Source organism: Triticum dicoccoides, chromosome 1A, assembly GCF_002162155.2.
Source record: "Triticum dicoccoides isolate Atlit2015 ecotype Zavitan chromosome 1A, WEW_v2.0, whole genome shotgun sequence".
In the NCBI taxonomy this organism is placed as follows: domain Eukaryota; kingdom Viridiplantae; phylum Streptophyta; class Magnoliopsida; order Poales; family Poaceae; genus Triticum; species Triticum dicoccoides.
In genome coordinates this window covers 19,808,608-19,820,321 of record NC_041380.1, presented here as the reverse complement: position 1 = coordinate 19,820,321, position 11,714 = coordinate 19,808,608, and the positions used below count along the sequence as shown (strand labels likewise).

Below are 11,714 nucleotides of genomic sequence, written 5' to 3'. Positions count from 1 at the left end.
CCGCCCCCGCCAACGCCGTGGTCGTCGCCGATGCCATCGCCGCCGCCGCCGCTGTCGCCCTCGCCGGCCGCCCCCGTTGTGAGCCGCCGCCGTCGAGGCTCTGTTTATATCTGCAAAAATTTATACATATATGCAAGTATATATGAATTTTATATATGCAAAAATTTATATATCTAGCTAGGAAGAAGGAAGAAAGGAAGAAGAAGAAAAACTTATATATGAGAAATGTATGTATTTATATATGAGAAATGTATGTATGTATAGATGTATGCATGTGGATACATGAGGGGGGTCGATATACCCCCTCTTCGATAGCATTTTTGTGCATTTTAGGTTAGTGTATATATATATATATGTTCATGTATATATGCAAAAGTTTTTCATATATGCATTTTTTCATATATGTATTAATTTTTTTAAGTTGTTAGTAGATATCGATTTTAGGTTAGTGCATTTTATCACTGATTTTAGGTTAGTTGAGCCTCTTTAGTGCATTTTATGTTTGTTGCATTTTAGGTTAGTGCATTTTATGTTAGTGGAGAGGAAAAAGTAAAATAAGGAAAAGGAAAATAAGTAGAGAAAGAAGGAGAAGAAGAAGGAGAAGACGAGGAGAGGGAGAAAAGGAAGAGGAGAAGAAGAAAGGAATAGAGGAGAAGAAGAAAAATAGAAAAAAAAAATCTATTTTTTCTTCTTCTCCTCTTTTTTTTTCTTCTTTTTTTTCTTCGATCTTCTCCCCCTCCCGATAGGAAAGTTTTATATAGAAAGTTACAATTTTAGAAAAGTTTTATATATGTAAAAATTACAATTTTAGAAAAAGTATTTTCTCTTCTTCTCCACTATTCCTTTCTTCCTTCTCCTCTTCTTTTTCTTCTTTTTTCTTCTTCTTATTTATTTCTCCTCTTCTTTTCCTCTCCTCTTCTTCTTTATTTCCTCTTCTTATTTTCTTCTTTCCTATCCTTCTTTTTCTAAAATTGTAATTTTTGCATATATAAAACTCCCAACCCCTCGGCGATCCTCTCGAACATGAGAGGAAGAAGAGGGTCATCTAGGGGTCGAGGGTTCCAGGGTCGTCGAGGGTTCGAGGGGTTGAGGATCGCCGAGGGGTCGAGAGAGGTTAATTTCCTAGTGTCAAAGTATTGAAGAAATCCATGCCTTCATCATTAGCCGGAAGTAACCAGGGCATGTTGGTACAAAGTTCTGCAAAGTTGTTCTGGAATGGAGTCCCGGATAGAATAATCCGCCTTTTGGTACGAATTCAGCAAAGGCCTTCCAAATAGCGATATTCGGAAGGCTCTTGCTGAACTTTGTACCAAAAAGCGAATTATCCTATCTGGGACTCCGTTCCAGAACAACTTTGAAGAGCTTCGTACCATCATGCACATGTTACTTTCGCCTAATGATGAAGACATGGTTTTGTTGAATCCTTTGACACTAGGCAACCTCCCGACCCCTCGGCGATCCTCTCGAACATGAGGAAGAAGAGGGTCGTCTAGGGGTCGAGGGTTCCAGGGTCGTCGAGGGTTCGAGGGGTCGAGGATCACCGAGGGGTCGAGAGAGGTTTCCTAGTGTCAAAGTATTGAAGAAATCCATGCCTTCATCATTAGCCGGAAGTAACCAGGGCATGTTGGTACGAAGTTCTGCAAAGTTGTTCTGGAATGGAGTCCGGGATAGAATAATCCGCCTTTTGGTACGAATTCAGCAAAGGCCTTCCAAATAGCGATATTCGGAAGGCTCTTGCTGAACTTTGTACCAAAAAGCGAATTATCCTATCTGGGACTCCATTCTAGAACAACTTTGAAGAGCTTCGTACCATCATGCACATGTTACTTTCGCCTAATGATGAAGACATGGTTTTGTTGAATCCTTTGACACTAGGCAACCTCCCGACCCCTCGGCGATCCTCTCGAACATGAGAGGAAGAAGAGGGTCGTCTAGGGGTCGAGGGTTCCAGGGTCGTCGAGGGTTCAAGGGGTCGAGGATCGCCGAGGGGTCGAGAGAGGTTTCCTAGTGTCAAAGTATTGAAGAAATACATGCCTTCATCATTAGCCGGAAGTAACCAGGGCATGTTGGTACGAAGTTCTGCAAAGTTGTTCTGGAATGGAGTCCCGGATAGAATAATCAGCCTTTTGGTACAAATTCAGCAAAGGCCTTCCAAATAGCGATATTCGGAAGGCTCTTGCTGAACTTTGTACCAAAAAGCAAATTATCCTATTTGGGACTCCGTTCCAGAACAACTTTGAAGAGCTTCGTACCATCATGCACATGTTACTTTCGCCTAATGATGAAGACATGGTTTTGTTGAATCCTTTGACACTAGGCAACCTCCCGACCCCTCGGCGATCCTCTCCAACATGAGAGGAAGAAGAGGGTCGTCTAGGGGTCGAGGGTTCCAGGGTCGTCGAGGGTTCGAGGGTTCTTCTCCTCTATTATTTCTTCTCCTCTTTCTTTCTTCTTCTTCCTCTTTTTTTATCGGGAATGAGGGTCGTCGAGGGACATAGATGTAGTGTCATCGTTGTCGATATATACCCACTCCCGATAGCTTACTATGATTAGGTAGCTAGTTCTACGTTTGGCACTAATATATCCATCTGTCATGTTTGAATAATAATTGCCATGTTGTAAATATTTGTAGAAACTATGGACACCGCCCTAGACGAAGCAACAAAAGAAGCGTTGTTGAGGGACATAATCGCAGAAGGAAGTGATGCCATCTCGTTGTTTCTCAATGAAACCGATGGTCTGGAAGGAGAGGGTGAACAAGCTGGCTACGGTGACCTAATGCCGGTGCAAGAAGAAGAACTTGAGGACGGCTCCGGTGACCCAATGCCGGTGCAAGAAGGAGACCGTGATGACGGCTCCGGTGATCGAACCGAGTCCGGCCAGGTATATATATTAGTTAATCCTATGCTGACTAGCTGATTGATGCATTCATTGTTTTGGTATGTACACACATTAATTAAGTCTTTGTTCTTTTTTGTAGCCCTCCGGATCGAGCACAACTTAGGTAAAGAGACAAGGCCCGAAGAAAAAGTTGAGCTCGGATGAAAAGTTTGAGATCATAACAATCGCGCCCGACGGCCAACCTATTGAACCCCTCCGGACAAAGAGCGCATTTGTTGCTCAGTGCGGGGTTCTGGTTAGGGACAAGATCCCGATAAGCATCCAGCAATGGTTTAAGCCGGCTACAGAAGACCCTGAGGTCTCTTATGTCAATGATATGCAGAAAAATGATCTTTGGACTGAGCTGAAGTCAAATTTCACCCTACCACCTGAGGATAATCCAGAGAACCCAGTTAAAGAGAAATTAATCAAGTCTTTTGCTCTGAAGAGGATGGCAGAACTATTCAGGAGGTGGAAGAAAGAGCTGAATAAGTTTGTCGAAAATAATGAGACACCAGAATTCAAGGGCAGATATGAGAAGATCAGAGATCACTGGCCCAAATTTGTGGCCCACAAGACATCGGAAAAGAGTCAGAAGATGTCGGCAACAAACAAGCAAAATGCTGCGAAGAAGAAGCTTCACCATCGCACGGGGTCAGGTGGCTACCTCGTAGCCTGGCCTAAGTGGTCCAAGACTGAGAATGATCTGGTTCATAAAGGGATTGAACCAGAGACAATTAACTGGCTAAACCGTTGCCGGACTTGGTTCTTCGGGGCTGGCGGAACCCTGGACCCTATAACAGGGAAGTGCATTTGGACGAACGATCAAATGGACATACCAGTCAGTAAGCTTAAGCAGTATATCGAAGCAGCGCAGGAAGGGACGTTCTTTCCAGACAGAGAGAACGACGAGCTCACAATGGCCCTCGGGAATCCTGAGCACCCTGGACGGACACGAGGCACGCCAGGCTCCATTCCGTGGAAGGTTGGGTTTCCGGACGCAGGCGGTTACAAATCCCATGAGAGGAGGAAAAAAGTGCAGCAGACCCAAATGCAGGCGGTGCAAGCAAGGGTAGACGCGATAGAGGAACGAGAAGCAAATCGCAGCAAACGTACTACCGAAGCTACCCCGCCATCTTAGCGCAGAAGCAGCGTGGCTTCCACCGAGCTGCTTCAGCCGGAGCATGCCTTGACGGCTCCTGCCAGCTATCCCGTGGATGCTATAACGGAGTCTCAAAATTGCCACCTTATGACGCAATGGATGAATTTGAAGGTCAAGGCGGCTGTTGGCTCTGTTTATCCTACTGAACCCGGCGCAACTTTTCACTGCCGGCCGATTCCAGAAGGATATGCTAGAGTGATGGTGGATGAGATAACGGAGGGATTTGAGGACCTCCAGCTTGACCACCCTACCGGTAAAGGGGAGACTCGGCTGGGGTCTGCTCTGAAGACTCCATGCCTATGGCGGAAGGAGCTCATCAACCTTCCGAACTGGACGCCACCGCCTCCTCCTCCTCCTCCGGCGAGTCAGGGCACTCCGCCTCCACCGCCTCCTCCTCCGGCGAGTGACGATCAGGGCCCTCGGCCGGCTCCTTCTCCGGCGCGTGGCGGCACTCCGCCTCCTTCTCCGCCTGCGTCGACGCGCCCGAGCAGCCAGCCTCCTCCTTCTCCGCCTTGTCAGCAAGGGCGGAAGAGACCTGCCGCCGCTCTAGCTGCTCCGGCGCGTCGTAGTCCTTCTCCTCCGCCTCTTAAGCAAGTAAAGAAGACAACCGCTACGTCTGCTCGGTCGGCGTCTAGCAGTACAACCAGAGGCAGGAGGACATACAGATTCGGTCCTTCTCTGAAGACTCCAGAGAAGTTACCATATGAGAGGACCCTGGAGGAGAACGCCGAGATCGCGCGAGAAGAAGTGAGGAACTTCTTTGAAGGGGTGAAAGCAAAGAAACATCCACCTCCGGAGGAGAAGGTAGATCGGGTGAAAGTGAAGCGCACCCTGGCTGCCCTGACAAAACCACCGAAGTCTGATCCGCCGAAAGGAAATTATGACCGCATTATTGGAAAGGAATTTGCCGAAGCGGAGCGGTCGGGAAGTACTGTCAGTGATCAAAGGCTGAAAGAACGACGAGCTGGGAAACAAATTGCCCAGCTCGGCGAACAAGCGAAGCAATCGTGCCCCCCGCTCAAGGTGCCTAGCCACAACGTCGCTAATGATCCAAGGATGGTGCCCGGTTATAGCAATCTTGCAGATTACCTGCCCGACGAAGTACATTATGAACCCATGGACGTGCATATACAAAGATACGAGTACGGGAAGCCTCTCGTCAAAGATGAAAGATCTTTATCAACGATGATGTGAAGATTGCATGATTGGTACTTGAAAATCTGCAGAGACTCTGGGGGGAGGAATACTTTGTATGTGAAAGTTAAAAAGGAGCATGACCTCGTTGGAATTGATCTGTTGCCTGTTCCATTTGAGGAGTTCTATCAGTTTTTCAATCAATTGACCCTCGATAAAACAACGGTCGCCTGCTACTGTCTGTAAGTAGTACTACTTCTATCATTAAGTTTCTCTATATAGCTTAGCTCTTTCATTGCATGTATTTATAATCATCCTCACTATATTATGCAGATTGAAGATCGCCGAATTGAAGAAAAGACAAGTCGGTGATATTGGGTTCATTAACACATATCTCATAGATGCAACTGAGGTTAAACTTCATGCCGCAGCTACCGAGGCCAACTTGCTACGATCGTTCGTAATAAATCAAAACAAAGATATAATACTCTTTCCTTACAACTTCAGGTGAGTGTTACTGTCTTGTGCGTATTCGGTTTCCCTTATATATTAGTCAAGGTTATAGTAATGTAATTGATGAGTTATGCATGTGTGTGCAGTTTCCACTATATTCTCCTAGAGATTAAGCTTGAGCAGGGAGTAGTAACCGTCTTAGACTCTAAACGAAAAGATCCCCAGGACTATGCAGACATGACTCAAATACTCCAGAAGTAAGTTAAATCGATCATTATCCACCATATCAGCAACTTTGTTCATTTCCTGATATCAAGTAATTGTTTTCTTTGTCCGGCAGGGTTTGGAGAAAATTCACCAAAACAGTTCCGGGACTGCCGAAGGAGCTGGAATTTAGACACCCGAAAGTAAGTACTATAGTAGCATGTTCCGCGCATCTCCTAGTGATTCAAGCGCTAGTTTCATCAATACCATTTAGCATTCTTGCTTATCAGTTTGATTGACCTCTATTTCTTGTAAAGTGGTTGTGGCAGGAACAAGGAAATGATTTCTGTGGATACTACATCTGCGAGTCCATCCGCCACACGACATGTGAGCGGGGCGGGTACTCTAACGAACAATATGAAGTACGTAAATAACAACATTCACAATTTTATTTTATTACCATCATTTGTGTTGAGTTCCATTCATTCATATATATATGTATTGACCCCCTTCTTCAAATTAGATGTTTCGAAAGCGGGATGAACTCCTAGCACCAGCTCGCATGCGAGGAATTCAAGAGGAATTGGCGGCATTCTTTCTTGACCACGTGATCCCTGAAGACGGAGAATTCTATGTGGACCCTGAGTCCGTATGACTATATTTGTAAGAGATAATTATTGTATATATGTAGCCGGTAGTGTCAGATAGATATACGAGAACTTGTTGTTCGACCAATCTCTCGGAGAAGGAGAGGTGGTCGATATCACTTCTTTCTGTATGCATATATGTTCATGACGATCTTCTGTTTCCTTCGTTTGCTTACTAGCTAGCCAGCGTGTCTAGTCCTCTCTATACGTATGTATAGTACGTAGCGTCGACCAAGCACGGACATAAGAGAGGACACTTCTCTCTATTAATTATAGCTAGCTAACACAATATATGAAACACCTAAATTAACACCCCAAAACCCCCAACCCCCCCTCCCTTCAAAAAAAAAAAACAAAAACCCCAGCCACATAAATGCTGACGCGTGGATGCCTATTGGTCCCGGTTGGTGCCACCAACCGGGACCAAAGGGTTTCCTGACTGGGCTCTGCGCATTGCCCACGTGGAGGGCCTTTAGTCCCGGTTCTGGATTGAACCGGGACTAAAGGGGGAGGTATTAGTACCGACACTTTAGTCCCGGTTCCGGAATCAGGACTAAAGGCCCTTACGAACCGGGACTATAGGCCCTTTTTTTACCAGTGAGGCGAAGCCAAAGAAGACCAAAGAGCTGGAAGAAGCTGAGAACGAAATCAGAAAACTGAACAAATTGCGCTTGGGAGACGATATCAGCAACGAACAGTATCGTGTTTATCTTAATCAGCTGCCTCGCAAGCCTGATGTCGACGTCTGCACCAAGCTGGATGCCGTGCAGCTCAAGGAGCTCAATGTGCGCCATGCGTTGTATCGCCGCAAGTATTATCAGGTTCGGTTCCCATAGTCTCGCAGTTAATTACTACTTGTTATGTGCTGCGTATGCTAGTTGGTAACACACAGTTAATTTAATCTCATGACTGATCTCATTGTCTATAGCTGTCACAACACGTGCCTGAGGATAAGCTTTGCTATGATAAACTGAAGGAGGACTACCCCCCTGGCCATCGTCCTGTGGGGCAGAGATCTTTTAAGTGCTCTGAGGAAGATGGCGAATTAGATTGGTCTATCCACCCTGACTACTGCAAACTTGCTGGCCTGGAGGACTACCAACGGCTGGTCCCTCGAAATTATGTACGTATGTCTTCTTTTTTGGGCAAGTTGTATGCATCGGTTTATGTTCTTTTGATCTAGTATGATAAGCCAATTTTTAAGCTCAGACACTACACGCCAAAATGTAGATCCAAATCTTTATATGGCGATGTAGTTATTTAACCTTGTAAAAGGTTAAAAAGGCCGTTTCAGTATTCCTGTTATATTCTTGGGATCCTTTTATTGTTTTAGACCAATTCACACGCATGTTCATGCTAGCAGTAGTTGTACGTTTTAATTATTGTTACCTTGAATGAAGTGTTCCATAATGTTGTCACAGTTTTATAGGCCAGAAAGTAATACTCATGAATTTATATGACAAACTGTACTCAGGAGAATCTTGTTTCACCTGATTGCCTTTTACGTGATTATTACTACCTTATCGTGTTAATAATAAAATAGTGAAACTGTTCTTAGTTTTTTTTCTTCTATCAAGGATAGCAGACTATATTATTTCCTTTAGATGACCTTTTGGCAAATGTATCCTAACTTATAAATGGTCAAGTATAATTATCTGAGTCAGCTGATTGTTTGCTATTATTTCTTTGTTATTGTTGGCTAGCTCTCTGATGCTTTTTGATGTAGGGTGGATTTGAGTATGTCAATTGGGATGAGTACCACAAGGATTGTCATAGCTATGAGATAGAACAAGAATATATCAAATTTTGTGAAGAATTGTCCAAGAAACTTAAGGTATGCACCATAGATATGATAAAGTTACTCAAATTTGGATTATTGTTTTTAACTAACAAGCTTTCTTTGTATCATGACAGTGGATTGAAGCTTATGTGTTAAATAAGCCTCCATCTCTTATGGTAAGTACGTCGATACAAAAACACATGGACTGACACTATATATGTCAATATACATACTTTAGCATGATCTAATTACTCTTCTATTTTAGTGGGGAAAGATTTTGACCAGAGGAACTTACCAAGCAATCAAGATCGCTACTGACTTCTCGAAGTTATACGATGGCTTAGCCTTTACTGGCTTCTACGTAGGGTCTCTCGTACACTTGTTATTTTCATTTAGGTGTTTTATATTTAACAATTGCATATTCTTTTAATTCAGGAGTGGTTAGATAGCATGGGTTTTGATGTGTGTTGCTACAACGAGTTTGATGGTCTCTATTACGAGATTTGGCAAAGGTGCAAGATGGAGGTTAGTACTGAACAACCAAGCAACGATTGAATGATTATAACTCTTGTGTTTTGATGCTTTGTGATGCAATTTCATTTTCTCTCTTTGAACAATTAACAGAAGAAATTCAAAGATGCTTTGTATGAAGTCTATGGACTTAAAATGTTTCCGTTACGCCAAGAAAGAATAAGAGGTGCACTGGAGAATGACACATTCTGCTCCGACTTGGAAGAAGAGGTAAATTGTTTTCCTTTTGCAGATCGTTTCCAAATTCACATAATATTCATTATTATAGGTGTTTTATATGCTGATCTTTTTCATACTTTTCCTTTTCAGTTTCTTGCTTGCACAGCTTGCCTCGAGGAAGTAAGTGTCGTTCTGTGTGTCTCACACTCTTAAGCCATGTTTGGATGCAAAGTGTTTTTATAGTTTTTTATGAATACCATGATTTCTGATAAGAACAATATTTACTTTGTGGCGTTTAGACCTAGTAAATACCACAATTTTACAAGCTGCAGTATTCCCAATACTATGGTATTTTGGGAGTATTAAAAATTTACTCCCGCACTATTTTCTCTAAATAGATAAACAACTGCATGCGATGTTTTAGTAAGTGTCGCTACCCTGATTTTGTGTCCACTAGTTTGGATCTTAGGCATCATCCACTAGGCAGTCAGCTACCAGTGTTACAACATATATATCTTGCTTTGAAACTGAGTTACATAGTAGAGAATATATAAGTATGGATCTGCTATGTTAGTTTATGTACTAAGCGAGTTAACCAAACAATTGTCTTTCAACATGCACTTGCATGCTCAAAAATTAGTTTGGTTTTTTTATGATAGCTATGGAATGCAAAATAAGAAAAAAAAAACTTCAGTAAATACTGCCATCGCCAAATGCATCATTGTATTTGTACACTATTTCCTACCTACAACCAAAAGTACTATGATTTTCCAATAGTGTAGGTTTATAAATACTCGGCATCCAAACAAAACCTAGATCGAAACCATCTAAACATTGTTCTTGTATCTGATGCTATACCTGACCATAGTTTCCAGATGACAAAAGCCAGATTTAAAAGGATAAAGCCCGGGAGTTGATTGCAGAGGCACTTAGAAAGGAGGTATTTTATTATAAAACTGCATTCGCCATCCTGTTTCAAGTTTCAACTATATAGTTTACTTAAGTGGAGTTCCTCTTTTTTTTTTCAGACGCAGAAACCAAAGTTCTATGAGGATTATTGTAGGAAGAAGATAGATATTGCTCAAGCTATTGGATTAATTTCCAGCATACCGTCTTAACTGTTGGTCTTTCTGATTCACACCATTTCATTTGTAGATATGCAGCCTAACTGCCACTATTATATATACTAAGTAATTGTCACGTGGCATGTACATGTAGAATTCAGGGAATGTAACTTAAAAACTTGGATATTTTTTCATTCTCCCCTTTTCTTGGTGATTACTCTTTCTTAGTAACATATCTCCTCAAAGAAATCGCCTTCCACGTCATGGTAGTTCTTCATCTGATGACCATGGACTGCATCTTGACACTGTACTTCACAAGCGCTTCAAGAGTGTTTTACGGTGGGTGAACGGATTACTGTTGAGCAATTGATAGAATTGAGCATAGTTATGAGAATATCTAGGTATGATCATGTATATAGGCATCACGTCCGAGACAAGTAGACCGACTCCTGCCTGCATCTACTACTATTACTCCACTCATCGACCGCTATCCAGCATGCATCTAGAGTATTAAGTTCAAGAAAACAGAGTAACGCCTTAAACAAGATGACATGATGTAGAGGGATAAATTCATGCAATATGATAAAAACCCCATCTTGTTATCCTCGATGACAACAATACAATACGTGCCTTGCTGCCCCTACTGTCACTAGGAAAGGACACCGCAAGATTGAACCCAAAACTAAGCACTTCTCCCATTGCAAGAAAAACCAATCTAGTAGGCCAAACCAAACTGATAATTCAAAGAGACTTGCAAAGATAACCAATCATACATAAAAGAATTCAGAGAAGATTCAAATATTGTTCATAGATAGACTTGATCATAAACCCACAATTCATCGGTCTCAACAAACACACCGCAAAAAGAAGATTACATCGGATAGATCTCCACGAGAGAGGGGGAGAACATTGTATTGAGATCCAAAAAGAGAGAAGAAGCCATCTAGCTACTAACTATGGACCCGAAGGTCTGAGGTAAACTACTCACACTTCATCGGAGAGGCTATGATGTTGGTGTAGAAGCCCTCCATGGTGGATTCCCCTTCCGGCGGAGCTCCGGAACAGGCCCCAAGATGGGATCTCGTGGATACAAAAAGTTGCGGTGGTGGAATTAGGTTTTTGGCTCCGTATCTGATCGTTTGGGGGTACGTAGGTATATATAGGAGGAAGAAGTACGTCGGTGGAGCAACGAGGGGCCCACGAGGCAGGGTGGCGCTCCCTAGAGGGTGGGCGCGCCCCCACCCTCATGGCCACCTCCCTTCTTTCTTGACGTGGGGTCCAAGTCTCCTGGATCATGTTCGATGAGAAAATCATGTTCCCGAAGGTTTCATTCTGTTTGGACTCCGTTTCTTCGAAACACTGAAATAGGCAAAAAACAACAATTCTGGGCTGGGCCTCCGGTTAACAGGTTAGTCCCAAAAATAATATAAAAGTGGAAAATAAAGCCCAATATAGTCCAAATTAGTAGATAATATAGCATGGAGCAATCAAAAATTATAGATACGTTGGAGATGTATCAGGCATCCCCAAGCTTAATTCCTGCTCGTCCTCGAGTAGGTAAATGATAAAAGAAAGAATTTTTGATGCGGAATGCTACTTGGCATAATTTCAATGTAATTCTTCTTAATTGTGGTATGAATATTCAGATCCAAAAGATTCAAGACAAAAGTTCGTATTGACATAAAAATAATAATACTTCA

At 42.9% G+C, this 11,714-nt stretch overlaps 1 pseudogene; it reads left to right on the top strand.

Annotated features, from left to right (window-relative positions):
• The window catches only part of LOC119350165, a 16,694-nt pseudogene extending 6,626 nt beyond the window's left edge, over positions 1-10,068 (top strand).
• Positions 10,069-11,714: the final 1,646 nt, after the last annotated feature.